Consider the following 11984-nt stretch of genomic DNA (forward strand, 5'->3'; position numbering starts at 1 on the left):
CATCAGGTGTTTCACAGGAAAAAGACCTGGTAGGGTTGAGGCGTACGCGGTCCAAGTGACAACAGGTTCCCAGTATTTGTGCAAAGTGAAGATAGAGACCCGTCCAAAAGCACTGCTGGGAAGCCTCCATGGTTCTGCGTGTGTTTTATACGTCTACACAATATATATCCCGTGCGAGACTCCCTTAAACCAGTCTTTGTGTTGCTGTCAATAATCATGTTTACCTTCTCATTAGCGCCCGGCTTTAACTGCTGCCGGCCCTGTACTACTCCACTGCCACGGCTCACACTAGCAGCTGATGAATGACTCCTCTGGCGCTCACGGATCAGTGCCGGCAGCAGTTACCGACATGTTCTCTGTTCTTGTGGACACTCTTTTCCTCGGCCCTCTTTTTTTTTTCAAAGTTTAACCGCGCTAAAGCAAAGATTGACAAAGAGAAAACAGAAAGTGTGTGGAATGGGGGATGGAGGGCTATATATGCTACAGGCCCAAGTCTGCACTGCCCATTTTGGCCATTGCCCCTTGCCCCCACCACCTCACTTCTAAGACTAAAAGAACACCATAATCTACACTACACCTCACACTTTGGATGTCATGGGGTGGGGAGGTTACAGTTTTCATGACAGCTTCTCTGCTTAGAATGCATTCTGACAATTGGGCGCATATAAAAAGCATAACAGTTTAATCTGATACGTGCCGACGACTAATTGAGCGGATGGAGAGGCAATAAATGTCTAAAGGACAGAGAGCTTTATTCGCACGCATTTACATCAAAAGATGGGCGGGCGGGCAGAGAAACTGACAAGCCAGACGGGACTGTGTGTGACGAGGAGAAAGAAGGTGTGAAAAGACAAGGGTCTCCATCACGCTCCAAAATGAAGCCTAGGCCTAAGCTCTCTATATCCGGCAAAAGGCAAAAGCCATAGCCCGTAGTCATTTTCTCCTCACCCTATAAAATAACATTCAGGTCTTCAGTAGCAACTGAGCAGGCCAACAAAGACAGGGATAAAAATCCAGAAGGAGAGACTTAACTAGGGATTAGGTATGCAATACACATTGACAGAGTTGTTAAGGAAGCAATAAAATTAGCGGAAAACCAAAAAGAAATACAATGCAAGAGTGCAATATAACATTTGTATTCATTGTCAGAAAAAAGTCGTTGTGAAATGGAACGACAACTACAGGGATAGACTGACCTCTACTGGCCAACATCTAAAGCAACTTCCCAAACTTGAGCCCAAAAATACAAACGCAAACTCTTAGGTGTGTTACTAATTAAAACCTATCCTCTTTGTTTTCATAATATTGTGTAATCTAACTGGATCAACACTCTATTTGACAAATGAAATTGTTTAAGAATGTAAAACAATATCACTTGACAGGGATATATTCAAATCACTCAAGTTTGCAAGTGTTTTCATACACATCAAAATCCTCGACAGTTGCCACTATAGTACGTAAAACAGGAACACACACACGCGCGTGCGTGTGTGCGATTGTGGGCCTTGCGTTCATCGTGTCACACAAAGTCCAAGGGCCCCGTTTCTCTGGTCACATTAAAAACACAACGGCTGCAGAGAATGCAAATAGGAAGCTGGGCACGGAACGGAGGACAACAATGGATCTGACGAGCACCTTGATGTGACACCTACCGCAGAGCACAAGTCTTTGTGCAGCGCCTGGGTGCAGGACAAGACAAGGAATGGAGGGAAGTGGAAGGACAAAGGCGAATCCTTCTGCTGCTTTTGTCAAGAGCGGGTGGCAATGTTTGCTTTGGAGGTGTTCTCCCGGTCGCTACAGCGGCTGTACATGGTGGGGACGCCCTGGGTTATTGTCTACTGACACGAAACGGGGAGGGAGAGAGGGAGGGAGAACACACCGATGCGTGAGTAGAAATCTCTGTTGGGCAGTTGCCATGGGGTGAGGTTTTCTTAAGAATGACACCAGCACTGTCAATACACACACCTAATAATAATAATAATACATTTTATTTATATAGCGCTTTTCAAAGTTCTCAAAGTCGCTGTACATGGTTAAAATGGTACATGGTTAAAATGGTTGGTGCAGTCTCTGATCCAGAGGGAGGGAGCGGCGATGGAGAAAGCTCTGTCACCCCAGGTTCGGTGCTTGGTCCTGAGTGGGGTGGACAGGAGGTTGGCATCAGAGGAACTGAGGGAGCGGGAGGGAGTGTGGTGGTGGAGCAGGTCGGTGAGGTAGCGGGGGGCCTAGTTGTGAAGGGCTTTATGAGTGAGAAGAAGGATTTTAAAGTGAATGCGTTGTGGGACGGGGAGCCAGTGGAGGTTCTGGAGGACGGGGGTGATGTGGTCACGGGAGCGGGTGTGAGTGAGCAGACGTGCGGCGGAGTTCTGGATGTGCTGGAGTTTATTGAGGATTTTGGATGGTGAGCCGTAAAGGATGCTATTGCAGTACCACCTACCTAGCATCCAACTGCGGCCCCGTTCTAAGGTTCCCTTGTGTGGCATCGGAAACAAGGGGTTTGACCGAGACATTTTTGCATCACTTTTCATGCATGCCCTCAACTGTCCTGAGCCTACAAACCACCTACATCTACAAGCACGTTATATCTGAGGATCTACAAGACGTATCACAGGATGCGGGTGGAGAATCACCACAGGAGGAGACCGCACAGATTCCTCTCTACGTCTGATTTCTGTAAATTGCTCATGTTCTATACATGTAGGTTTCCCCACATTACCCAATGCTCTCCCTTCTAGACACAGATACTACCACCAGCAGATGGTATGATGGGACGTATGTTTATCACACGTCCACATCATCATCTTTGAGTCAACACATGCAAAAATAATAAGAGTTCCACACAGCGACAAAGAACCAGACAGGCCTGTCCATCCACATCTACTGTGAGCTTGTGAAGCGCCCGAAAGCCTAGGACAACTCATCTGAGTGCTTATTTGCTGACACGCCTACATTCAACTAATACTGTAAGTAAAATCACATCACATATCTCAATTCTCACACATTAAGTCGAGTGTTATGGCATAGACATTTGTAAAATAATTTTACTGTATAGTATCGTATGACTTAGAATCCCTCTTTGAAGTTTGGGCCAGCAAGTGATGCCAATATTCATTATGAAAAGAGAAAGCTGCTGACTACACAATGGGAGACACAACCCCAGCAGAATCAACCTGTTCAAACAGTCATGGGTGAACGGTCTTCTTCATGATGAGGCGTGTCCACCTACTTTGAGGCTCTGATGAGTCAGGGCAGGCTCTCCATATATACTATGGTGTAGGTCTGTGTGTGTGAGCGTCAATGTTTAATTTTCTCATCACCAGGTCTTAACTACGGTCTGTCTGTCAGCGCTCAGGGCTCGTTCTAAGAGGCTGGAACAAAAGAGTTCCCCCCTAATCATCACTCTGCCCAGTTTCCCTCTGAGCTATGAAATGTGTGCTTGAGAGAGATTCGCAGAAAAAGTGCTTTGTGGGAGTGTGAGAAGAATGTAGGAGTGTGAGTTCTTATACAGTACACCACCTCTTATGAGAGGGTTTGTACTGTTTGTGTGCAGGCTCCACTGTGTGTCAGTAATCTCCAACTTCAAAACATTTTTTTTTTTACCATAATGAGTCAAGTCTAAATAGCTCTTACTTTATAAAGGCTAACTTAGCCTAGACCCATGAGCAAGTGGAAAATTGCTATCATTTTGTTTTCTATCCTCATGAATATGTTGCAAAGTAACATGATTTAGCTGTAGTTATCATTGAGTATTATTGTATCCTAAAATATAACTTTAAAAAACCCACAGAATCCATCGTATTTCTCAACTTCATTTCCCCTTTAAACAAACACCTGTGGGCACTTCACATGTGGACATTACTCACTGACCTCTTGAAGCTGTGGAGTGTTTTGACACACTGCAATTTGGCACTTCCAATATTTACACAATCCAAGACCACCAACAGCGCCTTCCCTCATCCCACTTCCAGTTCGCCTTACGTATAGCTAAGCTTTAAATTATTGCTGAGATTTAATGATTAGCATGATTATGACATCCAGAACTGATTCCACAAAGTTGTGACACATGACTGATTTAATAATATATTCATTTAGAAAAAGCTTTCATCCAAAGCCAATTTAAACATGTGACCTTTAAGTGCCTACTGACAGCCCGGCATCACCTATATGGGTGCTTCACATTAGGTATAGATTCGATAATCCAGTAAGTCCAAACCTCATATACCACGAAGGACATATGTATTTATTGCAGAACAGACACTAATTAGGTTTGGCCCAAGAAAGGTACATTCATTGCAACAGTCAACTAATCACAACCCATATCACCTCAGCATTGTCAACCAATGATACATTTAGATCCCAGCCCCAGTTGTGATGAGTTTAACATTTTAAACACTTAGGAATAAGCAAAGAGGATATAAAGTGTGCACAGTGCATGCACTGCAGGTGATGTTATGGTGGGGGCCAGAGCACTGAAACACAACTCCTGCTTAACCGTCCACAGCAGTTAGGTATCAGCAAATCAACAAAAATGTTTCACTGTCCCAAGAGCCTGGTACGTACTCGTCTGATTTACAGACATGCTCAGTTGTGGGATCTCCTGGAAGCGAGAACATACATTCTCTTGTGATACCTGCCGGGACTCTCGCCATCTTCACACAAAGCCACACCATCTGGCTCCCAATAACTTACCACCTCAGAGCAGGGAGGGGAAGCCATCAAAGTAACATGCTTGATCCCCCCCTCCCCCTCCTCCCTCTAACAGGAGTCAGTTAAGGCTTAGTCTGGGATTGTTGCTGCTTTCTGTGGATCCTAGAAACAGACACTCCATTCTGATGTTAAAGCGGGCCCTGCCCAATTTACCTGGTACTAGGATGAAACCAGAGTAGCTATGAAGGACATAAATGTCCAGACTTCTCACTGAAGCCAAACTCTGATCTATTTAAAGAAAAGCAAACGTTGCCTTAAAACCTTAATTACATGGGATATTAAGACTCCTCACAGAATTGGAAAGCATGCAAGTCATAAAGTGCAGGTGATATAATGTACAGTATATATTTAACATATCTAAAAATCAAAACCTTTCAAGAAAGATTTCACGGTTGAGTGAATTGAGCTAAATCTACCTTAAAATGACTTTCTCAACTAGGAGCAGTTTAATTGCATTGAAAGACCAGTTATGGATAATGGAAAAAGCAGTTTATTCATGTATTTCCATTTGAATATAAATATATTATTCATTGAGTCATTTCCCAAATTCTAACTCTAGGTGATCATATTTATATAGATGTTACATTAACAATTTTCATGAAATCTAAATGTTTCCCAAAATTTGAATATCATAACAATTTGAATAGCAAAATGGAATATAGAATTAGAACAATAGTAGAACCTACTAAGTGAAGCTATGCAAAATCCTCACTTTGAAAAAAAAATCTCAGTACAACTGACAGTCTTGCAGTTAAGCTGTTTATTGGATCCCAGTCTTGTCTGAGTGCCCCTACCATACGGTGGGAGGTGGTAGAACGCAGGGCCGCGTTTGTGCAATGGGCAGGAGGGGCTGCTGCCCCGGACCCCAGCCACTAGGGGGCCCCGGCATGGGAGATAAATAAATAATACATATTTTTGATGCATTTACCCAGCTCTAGTGAAGTCCACGTTCTCTTATTGTCACGTGTCGTTGCCGGTATCAAAGCATACAAGACAACAATGGCTTCGCATGAAGGTGATGTCAAACGAGTTTGACCTGCTTCGCCAAATTGACTTCAACGATTTGATTCGTGACTTTCCCTTCGAAAAAGTAGACGAGTGGACTTAAACTAGTCCCACACTGATTATCTAGCCTATGTTCTTTTCAGTAGGCGGCCACAGCCTGATAATTAAATTGTTCAATTGAGTTGTTTGTATATATGTGTTCGCTGGGCTGTGTGTGTGCACGCTAGACTGCATGTTCCAATTTATTTGACATAGTGGCTGGCTAGGGGTGCGTGTATCATTACAATGTATTAAAATCAGTGGCGATTTCTTAAAGACTGCAAGGGAAGCTCAGCGTCCCCTAAAATTAAAAAAAAATAATGGTCAAATATTTACTATTGTGTTAAATGCTACATATATTAGCAGGTCGACTGACTGATTTACTTCTCATACATTCCCGTAGCATCACAGTGCATTTCCCTGTTGAAGCTCAGCTTCCATGGACTTCAATGGGGCTGTTTTTAACAGTTTTTTTTTAAGTGCTTCGAAACTATATGGTCATTGGATGAATGCTGAGATTATGTCCCGCCTCGGACGCTCAGCGTCTCTGGGGGTGAATGGAGGAGTGGGCTGGCCTGGACGCTGGGCTTCCGCGTGATGATTGGAGGGTCTGTCGAAAGACTGCATCTCCTTTTGATTGACAGTAATTTTGTACTCCAAAAAGTCACCGAAGCTATTCAAGCTCAGTCCCATCGCGGATTTTGTAACTGTAGTTGAAAGACAAGGGGGGGCTCAGGGGGGGGGGGGGGGGGGGGGGGCTCAGGGGGGGGGGGGGGCTCAGGGGGGGGGGGGGCTCAGGGAGGCTTCTGCCCTGGGCCCCAGATGATCTTAACCTGGCCCTGGGTAGAAGTGGCAACCTGCCAGTGCTTACTGCTATCCTGCTGAGACCCAGTCTTGGTTAAAACACCCAAAGTCCTATCCAGGCTTTAGCTCCCCTCTCCCGTGACAAATGGTCAACATAATCGCCATATCGTATTAGCCAGCTAAGAGCACAAACACTCAATGATGAGCCGAAACAGAGGATGTCTATAGCAAGATCAGTCTACTTATGAAATCACATAGGCAGATTAGGTGTCTAATTCCATTTAACCTCCAAAAGAAATCTGGGTTTAATGGCCATGGAGCTCCAAATCTATGACTCAAGCCAAGATCTAGCAGCTGTCTAAGCAGACAGAATGAAAAAGGCCCTCTACAACTTACAGACAATCACATAATGCCATCCTGATTAGGCAACACATGCTTAAATTAGGAAACTGTTCTATTAGAGAAAAGACTTACTAAATGATTATTGTTCAGTTTTTTGTAAATACATCATGCGTGCGGATTGCGTCCCGGGGGGGGGGGGGGGGGGGGGGGGGTTAGGGTTAGAAGAGAAGCCACCTCCCGGAAATGAGTCTCTGCCGGTTGGGATGTCTGCCTCCATAATTATATGTGCACCTTTTAACCCTGGTTGGTGCAGGAGTACAAAGGTCTCTAAAGGGAAACCAGACTGCGTCTCTTAACCCCAACAAAGACATCTGACATGGTTACTTACCCAAGAAAACCAAATGCTCATGTCTATGTCTGAGTGACAATTGTCACTGATTTGTTTGTGAATTCACATTTATGATTGTATAATGTATTGTATGTATAAGGTTATAACAGCAAATGTTATGTAAAGTTATTTGACTGTAATCTAATGACAAGCCTTATGATGAATAACTCACCCTAGTGGATAATAAAGTATATTAAGTGATTAAGTAAAATAATGGTACCATTAAATACAAAAATGAAATACCTACTCATCACATACAGTCCTAAAGTTTGTCACCCCATATAAACGCATTCAGATGGACATCTTCTATTGTACAACACAAGAAAGGGTTCAGATGAAAATGATCTAATTTAATATCCACTAGTGCATGAGGGAGACCTTTTATACACATACATTATCCTGAATTGGATTTACAGGCTGCAAATCTCTCCTCTGCTGTAACAAAGCACATTAAAAACACACATGGCGTCTGCACGCCTTCTTATTATCTGGACATGAGTAATTTACAAACAGCTATCCCCCAACGCTGCCCTTTTGGAATCAAGGGTGTGGCTGGGGTAGAGGGGAGTTAGGGTTAAGGCGGCTTTATGACGTGCATCAACTGAAGATGATAACATTGGTTTAGATAAACCTAAGAAACACAGCCGAAAGATGTACGTTGGTAATTGACAGTGGTTGATAACGGTTGCAGTACGGTGTCACATTACAGTTATACCTGGCTATCCATGATTTTAAAGTAAAACAAAACGTAAAATCATGCAAAATCAAAAAATTGTTGCGCCTATAGAAAGTCTACAAGACTCTATATGCAAATGTTGCATTTACAAACAAAATTCATAAAATTATATAATGCTAAAATATAGTAATGAATTGTACCTTAATTCAAAATGGATTTAATAGATTTGTCCTCACACCCATCCACATAAAAAAGTCAAAAATATAGTTTTCCTTAGTTAGTATGCACAATACTGAACATTGTATAATTAAGTAGCTTCGAACTTCCATACATCATTGTTATGTATTCCTAATGTCTGACTCACCAGCACAACCCATTTCTTACTAAAAGAACTTGCAATGAGAATTGCATTACATAGTTGCAGTAGTGTAATAATTGAAGATGAATTCACACCAAGACAGCGAATAGACCATATATTTCATTCAAAACAATGAGATGTTTGGTTACGCGTTTTCAACTTTCCACTGTTAAAGGACAATCAATCGTCTCAACCTACATTAGTCACTTACATTCTATGCAAAAGATTATCTTGATGAACTGATTAAATGGTCAACTCCGGTTAAGCTTTTGGAGAAAACAGAAACAAAAAAAACATGTAACCATTCAAAACTACTCTGAGGTGTCGTTGCTATTTAAGATACAATTCCCCTTACATCACGTTTTTTTACATATTGTTTTGGAAGACTACTTGTTCCAGCAAGTAGTAGTCAAGATGTACAAGCAGCTTAGGACTTAGAAATCAATAGACTTACATTGTGTAAATTGGACCCAATCACTTCTGTCAGACAGATTAATAAATATTAACCCTTATAGTACCCTTTCATTGATTTATTTCCCAAAGTGTCTCGCCACTACCTACGCTTGGCCCCCGGGAACAGCCACAGCATAAGGACACTGCAGGACATGGGGGGGGGGTAATGTGTGATAACCATCAACTGAAAACCAAAAGAAAATCTATTGTATAAAAATATATATAACATTTGCTTTGTTATATAACTTACATCTTAATGTTTGTGCACATATGTCTGTGCCACATAACTTTAATATTGGCTAAATATTTGGCTCTTAAAGAAATAAAATAATAAAAAATGTTTGCTGTTGTGTTTCATTATATTCTCTCCATTTCTGTGTGTAAAATATTACAATTGCCAGAGGAACATGTCCACATATGTTGAAAATGAATCTATTAGTCTTTCCTATTTAGCTTTATAATATATCTTGAATTATTATGATTCATTATGGCATAATGAATGTATCACAATGCAATATTGCATTACTTTCATTCAAACATTTACAAAACGCTAGTTTGATGAATAAAATAACATTTTTAATTGTGTGCGCATATTAATCAAACTGATATGTATATAACAACTTTAAGAAAACAAGTTTAATCGTGTTAAAGACTACAATAAATTGTATTATTGATTACAAAATGTAATCATGTAAAATGCTGCCTATAGTGCCTCTGCTGGGAGCTTGTGGATCCACAGCTAAACCTCCACTCACCTTCACTGGGGACACCGAGTTAGATACAAATCTGGGAAATGGTATAGTATACCAGGCAGACAGACAAAATAGTTGGGTTTTTGAGTGCTTGTAAAAGGATGGATTTGCACAGGGAACTTCTTGTGGTGAGACACTGTCTCTGGTTTATTAAGATTATTGGGCAAATGAATCCCAAAACCGCCACACTACTAACTTCAGGCCTTTATCTAGCCATCCTTCATTAATAAGATGGACTAAATGCAGAACTGTACATCCAGCTACAGTGTCTCTCTAAGAGGGGAAGCTTACCTGGTCCAGTGCTGGATCCCGTGGGTGATGGATTTCAAATGCCATTACACTTGCAGATGAGGGGTCTTGAGATACACAGCCTATGCAGTGCAGGAGCCTGGTAACTGAGCATTCAGCAGGGTCCCAGATGGCGTTGTATGCTGTGTAATAAAGAGAACATTTGATATGCAAGTCAGGGAATGCAGAGGGGAAGACAACACTGAATAAGTAAACCTACGTTTACCCATACACATAGTAATCACAAGATATTGTCAAAACCCAACAAGCTTTTTTTGCTCCCATATTGAGCCTGTCACCAAATAAACGAGGCAAAGCACCTTGATCTATGAACTGCCTTCACAACTAGACAGTGACAACATGTATCATTTATCTGGTAAATGCATTCAATGTGAACTCAGCATGGTAAGGGTTTGATTTGCACAATTTAACAAGGGGATCAAAGGAGAAAGTAATTGGTCGTTCCTCCTTTTGTCCACACTAAATGTGGGCATCTTTGACTTGGAGATAGGCCAGAGCGCCTTTGAAATTGACAAACATGGTAGTCCGTTCACCCTCTAATTCAATACGTGCACACCTTCCTCTATACAACGTGACTGCTGACTGTTGCATCTTCCTGCCATAACACAATGTCACTTAAGCTCACCTGTTGAGTTTTCACAATAGGGCTGGAGAGAGTTCCTTAAGCTCTGCAAGGCTTGGAGGTCCTGAACCATGAGCAGGGCAGCCGAGTCACACGGTTGTGTGGGACTGGGTGGTGTGCACCGACACCGAACTTTGGCATCGACGTTGCAGGATATGTGGTCCCCCAGAATGGGCAAGCGTTCAAGCTCACATTTGGCACTGCGCAGCACACCTGAAGAGCAACGTGAATCACAACAACCTAACACCAAACCGAACCCTTTTTTAAACCGTCACGGAAAAGTGTCTTCCATTGTAAAGTAATATGCAAACGTCTTTATTCCCATCATCTAAGATTTAGCTGCGGTGATCTGATAAACCATGTTGCAATAAAAGCTGCTGTACAAGGATAAGGATGTGCTATACACAGTAGGTTGAGTTCAGTCTTTTAGATAATTACCCTCTGCCACTGGCAGTAGCTCCAGGCTACACTTTGTACAGAAGAGTCCTGTAGTACAAGGTGTCTTGTCATAAGCTCTCTGAAGTGGCAAAAGCAGGACTTAAATCACCATTCTGTCAATTGGAACCAGTAAAATCCACAACAGTGGATTTTAGTGGAAGTGGAAGCAATGCACACAAAACCAACTCACCTTTCTTCTTTCAGATGCCATATTAGCTCTTTTCCGCTTCCGCTTACATGACCTCTGTATATTTATACCTTACTCAAAGAGTTGACAAGAGAAGACAAAATTACCTTGGAAATTAGTTGATTAAAGAGTATATTTCAAGTTTGAGACAAATAATATCTTGTTTACTATTACAAACTATTAGCATACTCTCTAAAATGTCAAATCAGGACTATGAGAATAGTTGTACGCTACCTTCCTGCTCCGGTGTGACAATGTCAAACTGCACTCTGTTAATATTCTCAGTAGTGCCCAAATCGCTTTGTTCCTTCTTTACTGTACGTCTCCACGTTGGTCTGAGAGCTAGCTGGTACTGTTTACAGAATACTCCAGTCTTGCAGCTACTGTCCTGACCCATACCACCTAGCAATGGAGATATCAGGTTGTTTGCTGATGACACAGTCTTCTCTCCTCCTGCCTCCTCAGTCTGCAGACAGGTCACATTAGCAGACCGCTCCTTGGTTGTTCCGACGTCGGTCACCTTATTTGTGGTCTGAGCTGGAACAACCCGAGAGGGAGAGGTGAGCAGCCCTATTCTGACCCTGGCTTTTCCACGCTGGTGGCACCAGGCCTGGGCCTGAGTCTTTGTTAGAGTATGTTTCCCAGATTGAAACTGTCCATCCCCACAAGATTTCGCACAATTTTCTGCTGATTTAAGCAAAGAAATAAAGTAAGTTCTGTCATACTTAAATATTCATACTACAATATGTAGACTAGCTAACTAACTCAGGCAAACAACCAAATACGAATTATTGCAACTTGAATCACTTAAGCACGCAATAGTTTTGCTACTATATTTGAAGGGCCAAAAGCAGGGGCTAATAAGATAGGACACTCACAGCTAGTGGACATTCTAGGAACAGCG

This window comes from Osmerus mordax, chromosome 11 (assembly GCF_038355195.1).
Source record: "Osmerus mordax isolate fOsmMor3 chromosome 11, fOsmMor3.pri, whole genome shotgun sequence".
Classification (NCBI taxonomy): domain Eukaryota; kingdom Metazoa; phylum Chordata; class Actinopteri; order Osmeriformes; family Osmeridae; genus Osmerus; species Osmerus mordax.